This window comes from Moschus berezovskii, chromosome X (genome assembly GCF_049115385.1).
Source record: "Moschus berezovskii isolate FMDL1 chromosome X, NW_MosBer_1.0, whole genome shotgun sequence".
NCBI classification, from domain to species: Eukaryota; Metazoa; Chordata; class Mammalia; order Artiodactyla; family Moschidae; genus Moschus; species Moschus berezovskii.
In genome coordinates this window covers 20,383,201-20,395,191 of record NC_142488.1, presented here as the reverse complement: position 1 = coordinate 20,395,191, position 11,991 = coordinate 20,383,201, and the positions used below count along the sequence as shown (strand labels likewise).

The 11,991-nt window shown below is 39.3% G+C and overlaps 1 pseudogene; it reads right to left on the bottom strand.

Moving 5' to 3' along the window:
- Nucleotides 1-2,798: 2,798 nt before the first annotated feature.
- On the bottom strand, nt 2,799-7,185 carry LOC148773240 (large ribosomal subunit protein eL27-like; annotated as a pseudogene).
- Nucleotides 7,186-11,991: the final 4,806 nt, after the last annotated feature.

The window sequence follows — 11,991 nt, the reverse complement described above, 5'->3', positions numbered from 1 at the left end:
GAACACCCAGGACTGATCTTCTTTAGAATGGACTGGTTGGATCTCCTTGCAGTCCAAGGGACTCTCAAGAGTCTTCTCCAACACTACAGTTCAAAAGCATCAAGATTTATTCCTAAGTATTTTATTATTTTCGTTGCAGTGGTGAATGGTATTTTTTCCTTAATTTCTCTTTTTGTTTTCTCATTGTTAGTGTATAGGAATGCAAGGGATTTCTGTGTGTTTATTTTATATCCTGCAACTTTACTATATTCACTGACTAGCTCTAGTAATTTTCTGGTGGAGTCTTTAGGGTTTTCTATGTAGAGGATCATGTCGTCTGCGAACAGTGAGTTTTACTTCTTCTTTTCCAATCTGGATTCCTTGTATTTCTTTTTCTTCTCTGATTGCTGTGGCCAAAACTTGCAAAACTATGCTGAATAGTAGTGGTGAGAGTGGGTATCCTTGTCTTGTTCTTGACTTTAGGGGAAATGTTTTCAATTTTTCACCATTGAGGTTAATGTTTGCTGTGGGTTTATCATATATGGCTTTTATTATGTTGAGGTATGTTCTTTCTTTGCCTGCTTTCTGGAGAGTTTTTATCATAAATGGATGTTGAATTTTGTTAAAGGATTTCTCTGCATCTACCGAGATAAATTATGGTTTTTATCTTTCAATTTGTTAATGTGGTGTATCACATTGATTGATTTGTGAATACTGAGGAATCCTTGCATCCCTGGGATAAAGCCCACTTAGTCATGATGTATGATCTTTTTAATATGTTGTTGGATACTGTTTGCTAGAATTTTGTTAAGGATTTTTGCATCTATGTTCATCAGTGATATTGACCTGTAGTTTTCTTTTTTTGTGGCATCTTTGTCTGGTTTTGGGATTAGGATGATGGTGGCCTCATAGAATGAGTTTGGAAGTTTACCTTCCTCTGCAATTTTCTGGAAGAGTTTGAATAGGATAGGTGTTAGCTCTTCTTTAAATTTTTGGTAGAATTCAGCTGTGAAGCCATCTGGTCCTGGGCTTTTTTTTGTTGGAAGATTTCTGATTACAGTTTCGATTTCTGTGCTTGTGATGGGTCTGTTAAGATTTTCTATTTCTTCCTGGTTCAGTTTTGTAAAGTTATATGTTTCTAAGAATTTATCCATTTCTTCCAAGTTGTCCATTTCATTGGCATATAATTGCTGATAGTAGTCTCTTATGATCCTTTGTATTTCTGTGTTGTCTGTTGTGATTTCCTCATTTTCATTTCTAATTTTGTTGGTTTGATTCTTCTCCCTTTTCTTCTTGATGAGTCTAGCTAATGGTTTGTCTATTTTATTTATCTTCTCAAAGAACCAGCTTTTGACTTTGTTGATTTTGGCTATGGTCTCCTTTGTTTCTTTTGTATTTATTTCTGCCCTAATTTTTATGATTTCTTTCCTTCTACTAACCCTGGGGTGCTTCATTTCTTCCTTGTTTCTTTAGGTGTAGAGTTAAGTCATTTATTGATTTCTCTCCTGTTTCTTGAGGGAGGCTTGTATTGCTATGAACCTTCCCTTAGCACTGCTTTTACTGAATCCCATAGGTTTTGGGTTGTTGTGTTTTCATTTTTTGTTTCTATGCATATTTTGATTTCATTTTTAATTTCTTCTGTGATTTGTTGGTTATTCAGAAGGAGACACAATTATTGATATAGATTTTGGTGTCTGTCCATGACAATAGGTCCTCAGGTCTCATTTCTGAAAACTGCTCCTCGAGCCCCCATTGCAGACCTCTCCCTGCGAGGAAAGAAGAAGGAGCTGAGTGTGGAGAGGATAAAGGATGTATGGGGCTGTATGGTCATAGGAAGGAGGGCACAGATTTCCCTGCATTTCCTTGGCAATTGGAGACTAGAAGGAAATGAGGATGCTTCAGAATCTGAGCAGAGCTAGAAGATAAAGACTCGATAAATGGAGCCTTAATTGTCACAGTAGATTCCAGCGTGGATAGATTCTGACACCTGGATATCACTCACACAGTGGTCACCATGTCTTTTCTCCTGGACTGTGATACAATATTTTGGTGTCCCATATCACATTCTTTTGGCAATCCTCAGATATTAATTGCAACTCCAGTGGATCGTTCTTGTATGCTCAGCAAAACTACCCCAAGCATGCACACAAAATTTATACTTTATTGTCTTAGGACGTTTTCTGAAGACATAGGGTTTTCTCAACCTGAGTGCAAGGTAGTGCAGAAGTACAGGGCAATTAATGACTCCAGGAAAAATTTTAAACCAATGAGGAGTGAGCACTGAAAGATAAGTGTTCCAACACCCTATTTTCCAGAGGCAATTATGGGTTGCATTCTAACTAGCTATTAAGGGGTCACAGTGGGATAGAACCCCAATTGCCAACAGCTCAAAAAAAAATATATGTACTGTTTTTTCTTCACCCATCTCAATCTTTTTGCTCTCTCATTGTTAGTTTCCAAAGATACACCTCATATAAACTATTAGAATCCAATTCTTCATCTCAGATGTTGCTTTTATGGCACCCAAACTAAGAAATGTGAAAAAGTGATAAGGGAAGAACTCTTATTTGACCTAGAAAATCCTGAATTGAGTGATTTACCTTAAATTAACAAACTCTGACTTTTTGCTATCACTAGAATAAAGTTTCAAAATAGGGATTTAGTTCAGTTATAGAGAAATAAAATTTATATTTTTGCCTACCTCAGTTCATAGTCTGTAACTATTTTATCCACTGTACATGCTAGTTGTCACTGACAAACCCACTATCTCTCTCTCCTTTATTTATTTATTTTTCGTATTTTTAATGACTGAAATAGACCTAAAACCACAGTTTCTGGAAGAACCATTTATTCTTGCCAGTCTTGTATCTCTCCTCGAACTTGACCTTGGCCTCTCATCGAGCCTTGTCATTTGAGAGCAGAGTCTCTGAAGACATCCCTGTTGACAACAGTTTTGTCCAAGGGACTACTGACAGAAAACCTGTGGGCATGAGGTAATGATAAAGTTTCACAGAAGACTTGATCTTTGATCTCTTGGTGATTTTCTTCTTGCCCATGGCACTTTGTAGGGATAGAAATCAATTCTAGCTACCAGAGCATGGCTGTAGGGTCAATCTGAGATGCCATTATCAATGTTCTTCACGGTGATCACTTTGTGTCCAGAATAGCAACTGGCCAGGACCAGCCTCACCAGCATTACCTGGGGTCAGAGAAACTCCAGTAAGACGGTAGGTGCTGGAGGAGCTTTGAAGAGATGCTCCCTGTCCAAGGGCAAAGGAGAAGCCCCAGCAAGATGGTAGGAGGGGTGAATTCGTGTTTATAATCAAACTGCATTCCCACCAGAGATGCTCAGAGGGATCAAACAAACATTGTGCACACCAGGACCCAGGGACCCCACAGAGACTGAGACAGAACTGTGCTTGAGCATCACCTGTGAAGGTATGGGTCAGCAGTGGACTGCCACAGGGACATAGCTCTGGGTGCAGCAGACCTGGGTATAAGCCCTCTTAGAGGATGTCACCATTAACCCCACCATAGAGCTTCCAGAACTTACTCAGGACTGGGAAATAGACTCTTGGAGGGTACAAATATAACCTTGTACACCAAGACCATGGAGAAAAGAGCAGTGACCCCACAAGAGACTGACCCAGACTTGCTTGTGAGTCTCCAGGAGTCTCCAGCAGAGGCATGGATCAGTGGTGGCCTGCTGCAGGGTTGGGGGCACTGAGTGTAGCAGTACATGCATGGGATATTTTGAAGAAGGTCACCATTATCTTCATTACCTCCACCATAGCTTGGCCCCAGGTAAAAAGAAGGGAGGGAGCACACCTCCACCCATCAACAGAAAATTGGATTAAAGATTTACTGAGCATGCACCACATGCCCCCCCATCAGAACAAGACTCAGTTTCCACCTCAGTCAGTCTCTCCCATCAGGAAGCTTCCATAAGCCTTTTATCCTTCTCCATCAGAGGGCAGACAGACTGAAAACCATAATCACAGAAAACTAATCAATCTAATCACATGGACCACAGCCTTGTCTAACTCAATGAAACTATGAACCATGTAGGGCCACCCAAGACGGACAGGTCATGGTGGTGAGTCCTGACGACATGTGGTTGACTGGAGAAGGGAATGGCAAACCACTTCAGTGTTCTTGCCTTCAGAAACCCATGAACAGTATGAAAATGCAAAAAGATAGGACACTGAAAGATGAACTCCCTAGGTCCGTAGGTGCCCAATATGCTACTGGAGATCAGTGGAGAAATAACTCCAGAATGAATGAAAAGATGGACCCAAAGCAAAAACACCACCAGTTGTGGATGTGACTGGTGATGAAAGTAAGGTCCAATGCTGTAAAGAGCAGTGTTACGTAGGAACCTGGAATATTAGGTCCATGAATCAAGGCAAATTGGAAGGGGTCAAACAGGAGATCACAAGAGCGAACGTCCACGTTTTAGGAATCAGTGAACTAAAATGGACTGGAATGGGTGAATTTAACTCAGATGACCATTATATCTACTACTGTGGGCAGGAATCCCTTAGAAGAAATGGAGTAGCCATCACAATCAACAAAAGAGTCTGAAATGCAGTATTTGGATTCAATCTCAAAAATGACAGAATGATCTCTGTTCGTTTCTAGGGCAAACCATTCAATATCATGGTAATCGAAGTCTATGCTCTGACCAGTAATGCTGAAAAGCTGAAGTTGAACGGTTCTATGAAAACCTACAAGACATTCTAGAACTAACACCCCCAAAAAAATGTCCTTTTCGTTATAGGGGACTGGAATTCAAAAGTAGGAAGTCAAGAAACAACTGGAGTAACAGGCAAATTTGGCCTTGGAGTATGGAATGAAGCAGAGCAAAGGCTAATAGAGTTCTGCCAGGAGAACGCACTGGTCATAGCAAACACGCTCTTCCAACAACACAAGAGAAGACTCTTCACGTGGACATCACCAGATGGTCAACACCGAAATCAGATTGATTATATTCTTTGCAGTCAAAGATGGAGAAGCTCTATACAGTCAGCAAAAACAACACCAGGAGCTGACTGTGGCTCAGATCATGAACTCCTTATAGCAAAATTCAGACTTAAATTGAAGAAAGTAGGGAAAACCACTAGACCATTCAGGTATGACCTAAATCAAATCCCTTAGGATTATACAGTGGAAGTGAGAAATAGATTTAAGGGACTAGATCTGATAGACAGAGTGCCTGATGATCTATGGATGGAGTTTTGTGATATTGTACAGGAGACAGGGATCAAGACCATCCCCAAGAAAAAAAAAAATCGAAAAAGCAAAATGGCTGTCTGAGGAGGCCTTACAAATAGCTGTGAAAAGAAGAGAAGTGAAAAGCAAAGGAGAAAAGGAAAGTTATACCCATTTGAATGCAAAGTTCCAAAGAATAGCAAGGAGAAATAAGAAAGCCTTCCTCAGCGATCAATGCAAATAAATAGAGGAAAACAATAGAATGGGAAAGACTAGAGATCTCTTCAAGAAAATTAGAGATATCAAGGGAACATTTCATGCAAAGATGGGCTCAATGAAGGACAGAAATGGTATGGACCTAAAAGAAGCTGAAAATATTAAGAAGAGGTGTCAACAATATGCAGAAGAACTATACAAAAAAGATCTTCACCACCCACATAATCACGATGTGATCACTTACCTAGAGCCAGACATCCTGGAATGCAAATTCAAGTGGCCTTAGGAAGCATCACTACATACAAAGCTAGTGGAGGTGATGGAATTCCAGTTGAGTTATTTCAAATCCTAAAAGATGATGCTGTGAAAGTGCTGCACTCAATATGCCAACAAATTTGGAAAACTCAATAGTGGCCACAGGACTATAAAAGTTAAGTTTTCATTCCAATCCTAAAGAAAGACAATGCCAAAGAATGCTCAAACTACTGCACAATTGCACTGATCTCACATGCTAGTAAAGTAATGCTCAAAATTATCTAAGGCAGGCTTCAATAATATGTGAACTTCCAGATGTTCAACCTGGATTTACAAAAGGCAGCAGAACCAGAGATCAAATTACCAGCATGTACTGGATCATCGAAAAAGCAAGAGAGTTCCAGAAAAACATCTACTTCTGCATTATTGATTATGCAAAAGTCTTTGACTGTGTGGATCACAACACACTGCAAAAATTCTGAAAGAAATGGGAGTACCAGACCACCTCACCTGCCTTCTGAGAAATCTGTATGCAGGTCAGGAAGAGACAGTTAGAACTGGATATGGAACAATAGACTGATTCCAAATAGGAAAAGGAGTACATCAGGCTGTATATTGTCACCCTGTTTATTTAATTTATATGCAGAGTACATCATGAGAAATGCTGGGCTGGATGAAGTACAAGCTGGAATCAAGATTGCCAGGAGAAATATCAATAACCTCAGATACGCAGATGAACCACTCTTATGGCAGAAAGCGAAGAACTAAAGAGCCTCTTGATGAAAGTGAAAGAGGAGAGTGAAAAAGTTGGCTTAAAACTCAACATTCAGAAAACTAAGATCGTGGCATCTGGTCCCATCATTTCATGGCAAACAGATGGGAAAACAGTGGAAACAGTGGCAGGCTTTAATTTGGGTGACTCCAAAATCACTGCAGATGGTGACTGCAGCCATGAAATTAAAAGATGCTTACTCTTTGGAAGAAAAGTTATGACCAACCTAGACAGCATATTAGAAAGCAGAAACGTTATTTTGCCAATGAAAGTCCATCTAGTCAAGGCTATGGTTTTTCCAATAGTCACGTGTGGATGTGACAGTTGGACTATAAAGAAAGCTGAGTGCCAAGGAGTTGATACTTTTGGACTGTGGTGTTGGAGAAGACTCTTGAGAGTCCCTCGGACTATCCATCCTAAAGGAAATCAGTCCTGAATTATCCGTGGAAGGACTGATGTTGAAGCTAAAACTGCAATGCTTTGGCCACCTGATGTGAAGAGCTGACTCACTGGAAAAACCCTGAACCTGGGAAATATTGAAGGCAAGAGGAGAAGGGGACAATAGGATGAGATGGTTAGATGTCATCACTGACTCAATGGACATGAGTTTGAGTAAACTCTAGGAGTTGGTGATGGACAGAGTGGCCTGGTGTACTGCTGTCCATGGTGTTGTGAAGAGTCGGACATACCTGAACGACTGAACTGTCTGACTGGCTAAGCATCACCTTCCCGAGTTTCATGAACTTGTCCATTTTGGCAGCAACCCCTCAGGCCTACAGCACAAAGTCCATTATCTCTTTTGGAGGAGAATTGCCTAACTCAATCCTCCAGCCTGAGGAAAGGCATCTTGGTGAACATTAGCCACTTAATGGCTAGAAATGCCTCAAGAGCTGACAACCCTGATTGGCTGGTTAGTAATATATGAGGAAATTTGTGGCCCAAAACAGTGCCTAGAAAAGTAATGACAATTAATTGTGTCAATCATTGACTGTACCTTTGGCATCTCAACAAAGTATGGAAAGTATCAAATAATTGCTAGTAGAAAGACACGTAAGATAATATAGAAAGATAAAGATAGCATGGAGTGGAAGGAATAGTGGTAGAACACTATTGCAAAGTTCCATACAGTCTTGCTGCTTAAGGGTTGACCAAGTGTCTTGATGCCTTAGGTCCTGAGTGGCAGCTATTCCTAGTGTTGTGTGAGATTCTTTTCTGCTACACTAAAAGTTTTGCAACAATCCCAAATACCTTAGGTGGATAGAATTAGTCTCTGTTTCCTGTAATCTAAAGGGTCTAATTTTACCTGTGTCCAAGGAATTGCAAGTAGTTCAGTAAGGGAATGAAGTGAGAGATAAGAGTTAAGACTGGAGATCTAGGCAGTTAGAATAACAGTCTTGAAAATAATAGGGAGATAATGAAGAATTTTAAACAATGGAATGATTCCCTCCAAATTCCCAGGTGCTGAATTGAATATTTGAAAGTTGCACAATTGGAAGTGGAGAGGGTAGTTTGGATGTTTTTTCTATAAACAGCAGAAAAAATGAAGGCCTGATGCTGAAGTTATGCGATGTTTGGTTGGGAAAATCATGAGATCAGTTTTAGACTCTGAGTTTGAAGTCCTTCTGGTACTTTCAGATGAGGTGTCTAGAAGTTGTTGGATTTATGGGTCTGAAACACAGAAGAGATATTCTGATTGGTGACATAGATGTTAGTCATTTGTCATTAGTATTGGTGGAAGACATGGCTGAAGGTAGAACCTCCCTAAAAGATTATCCAGTGTGAAAAGAAAAGAGGACAGAATGTGGATTTGTGGCAGCAGCAAAATCAAAAAAGGAGGGGAGAGGAGGAGGTACTCCTAAGGTAGATTGAAGAGTTGCCAGATAGGTAGAAGGAAAACCAAGAAGTACTCTCTCTATGAGTTATAGCAAATGCGTAATATGATGATTGAATAAATGTCCCCCACAAATCCTTGGAAATTATCCTTTGGAATTTATAATTATTTGCATTTATTTGGTTAAAATATATCAATTTACCTTTGTAATACTTGGTAAACCTGTTAGATGAGTGCAATGCAAGACAGGAATGAAACACAAGGATTATTTTTCTACTCACACATAGCAGTAGATGTGCTATACTTTGACTCACAGCTCAAATGGTTGATTCATCATTACAGTTCATGGGCCCATTGTACTGTCTGTTGCCACATATTCACAACATCCACTTATTCTTCCAGTACTTATTTTTTAAATAAAAACTAATTGTAAGCTTTCATATATTGATAAATTATAAAATGCTGCTTCTGTCTCCTCCATTCTTATGTTTGCTCCCTCTTCTCTATTCATATTGGCGTGTGACATTGTTGCTGTCACCAAATGAGTCATTTGAAGTGGGAATATGAATTTAAAAGGTTAAGTCATCTCAAAAAGAACTCCATTCCACTCTTACATTGATGACAAATATAACTGTAGAATCAAGTGTAAATTCACAACACTTAGTAGTTTAGACTGGTAATACAGTTCCACCATTATAATTTTACAAGTAGAATTTGTTAACACTTTGCCTTGTGTTTCTCTTGTAAGTATCATTATGTTTCAATGAGATCTATCCAGGTAGTATAACTGTGTCAATTGAAATGTACCTCTCAAAAGATATGAAGTGAAAGTTACTCTACTTTTCAGGATTGGTTAAATGCTTGGATGCACAGCAATACAATGAAAATTAGGTAAATTAAGGATGTGTACAAACCTCATCAGGGATGGTGTTGAGGATTTTTTCTCTTACTATTTTCTTTTGACCTTGCTTTTAAATGTATAAACTTTTAGTTTTGAGTTAAAATCCTAATACATGTTCACTGTAGAAAACTTGGAAAATACAAAATAGCATAGAGAAGCAAATGAAATTATCTATAATCTCACTATCCTCTTGCCATTTTCTTCATATACACACATGTAATTGAAACAACAGATATTGCAATGTATATACATACAGTTTTGATATTAAAATTGGTATATTATGCACATTTCCCCTTACAATATATATTCTTAGATACTGTTTTAGTGGCCTTGTGATTTGCCATGACACTGATTTACCATCTTTTATTTTCTCAGGCTCTACTGTGCAGATGAGTATTTTAAATGACAATACAAAATTGTTACTTAATTGTTCTAGTTGCATTACAAATGACTGACAGCACTACAGAGGATCAAATAGGGGTAATACACATGGAACACTTTGAAAAGGCATGAAAGCAATTCTGAAAATATTCTTATAATTGAATCAGGAAAGTAAACATATCAAAGGTAAGAAAGGCAAAGTGGAATAAAGCTCCAAATTTAGTGAAGTTTTAAAAAGGAATAGTTCTCTATAACATTCTGTAAGTGGAATAAACATCCAGTGAGTTTTCTGAAATGACTTTGTCTTTATATACTTTGTCTTGCTGACCCCCCATTAACCATCAAATGTTCAAAATTCTCAGTATTTAAGCACTCAAACTATCTCTCAGACTGCTTTTTATATCTGGAAGCAGCACAAACACCAAAGAATCTTAACACTGGGATTAAAAATATGATTTTCATATAGGTATGAAACACCCCAAAGTTGACAGTGCTTCTGTTTTCCTTAAGAGATTATAAGTCCTGTATAATGTTAAAAAGGAATTACTACCTATATGTATTCAAAATTTTCAGTACCTAGTATACTATTTGTTCAATTTTAAAAATGTATATTGTTGGAGACTGTATTTTCTAATGATGGCCATAACAATATCTCTCATTCTACATTCTCTTCTTAAAATTTACTTTGCCATTCTCTCCTAGAGAGGTGGTCTATATTCCCTCCTCCTGAAACCAGGTGAATTTCTATGGCTATTTGGATCAGTAGAATATAGCAGAAGTTAAGCCATGTTACTTCCAAGATTAGGTTATAAAAGGTGGTAGAGCTTTCAACTGGCTTTTTCTCTCTGGGATGCTTGCTCTTGGAACCTAACTGCCATGCTGTGATGGAGTCTAGGCAACATAGAGGGGTCATATGTTCATGTTCTGGCCAACAATTCCAGCCACCTGAGGTCCTAGTCAACTGCCAGCACCACCACCAGACATGGGAGTGAGGAAAACTTTGAGATGAGTTAAACTCCCTGCATGTAGCTGAACAAGAAACCATGAGCAAGAATTACCTAGCTGAATCGAGTCAACCTCAGAAATGTGAAATAATAATAGTAATAATAGGTGATTATTGCTGGTTTATACCACTAAGTGTGGAGTTGTTGTTATGCAATAATAAATGGACAACCAGAACTAACATAAGCAATTAAATTAGACAGAAGACTATAAAATATTATCAGTTTCCTGCATTGATGAAATGCTTGGACTAATCTAATCCTACTATACAATGGTAGGCAACGAACACTCAGTTCAGTTCAGTTCAGTCTCTCAGTCATGTCCGACTCTTTGCGACCCCATGAATCACAGCATGCCAGGCCTCCCTGTCCATCACCAACTCCCAGAGTTCACTCAAACTCATGTCCATCGAGTCGGTAATGCCATCCAGCCATCTCATTCTCTGTCGACCTCGTCTCCTCCTGCCCCCAATCGCTCCCAGCATCAGAGTCTTTTCCAGTGAGTCAGCTTGTTGCATGAGAGTTCACTCAAACTCATGTCCATCGAGTCGGTGATGCCATCCAGCCATCTCATTCTCTGTCGACCTCATTCCTCCCACCCCCAATCCCTCCCAGCATCAGAGTCTTTTCCAGTGAGTCAGCTCGTCGCATGAGGTGGCCAGAGTATTGGAGTTTCAGCTATAGCATCAGTCCTTCCAGTGAACACCCAGGCTTGATCTCCTTTAGAATGGACTGGTTGGATCTCCTTGCAGTCCAAGGGACTCTCAAGAGTCTTCTCCAGCACCACAGTTCAAAAGCATCAATTCTTTGGCGATCAGCTTTCTTTACAGTCCAACTCTCACATCCATACATGACCACTGTAAAAACCATAGCCTTGACTAGATGGACCTTTGTTGGCAAAGTAATGTCTCTGCTTTTTAATATGCTATCAAGGTTGGTCATAACTTTCCTTCCAAGGAGTAAGCGTCTTTTAATTTCATGGCTGCAATCAGCATCCCCAGTGATTTTGGAGCCCAAAAAAATAAAGTCTGCCACGGTTTCCACTGTTTCCCCATCTATTTCCCATGAAGTGATGGGACCAGATGTCATGATCTTTGTTTTCTGAATGTTGAGCTTCAAGCCAACATTTTCACTTTCCACTTTCACTTTCATTAAGAGGCTTTTGAGTTCCTCACTTTCTGCCATAAGGGTGGTATCATCTGCATATCTGAGGTTATTGATATTTCTCCCGGCAATCTTGATTCCAGCTTGTGCTTCTTCCAGCCCAGCATTTCTCATGATGTACTCTGCATATAAGTTAAATAAGCAGGGTGACAATATACAACCTTGACATACTCCTTTTCCTATTTGGAACCAGTCTGTTGTTCCATGTCCAGTTCTATCTGTTGCTTCCTGATCTGCAAACAGGTTTCTCAAGAGGCAGGTCAGGTGGTCTGGTATTCCC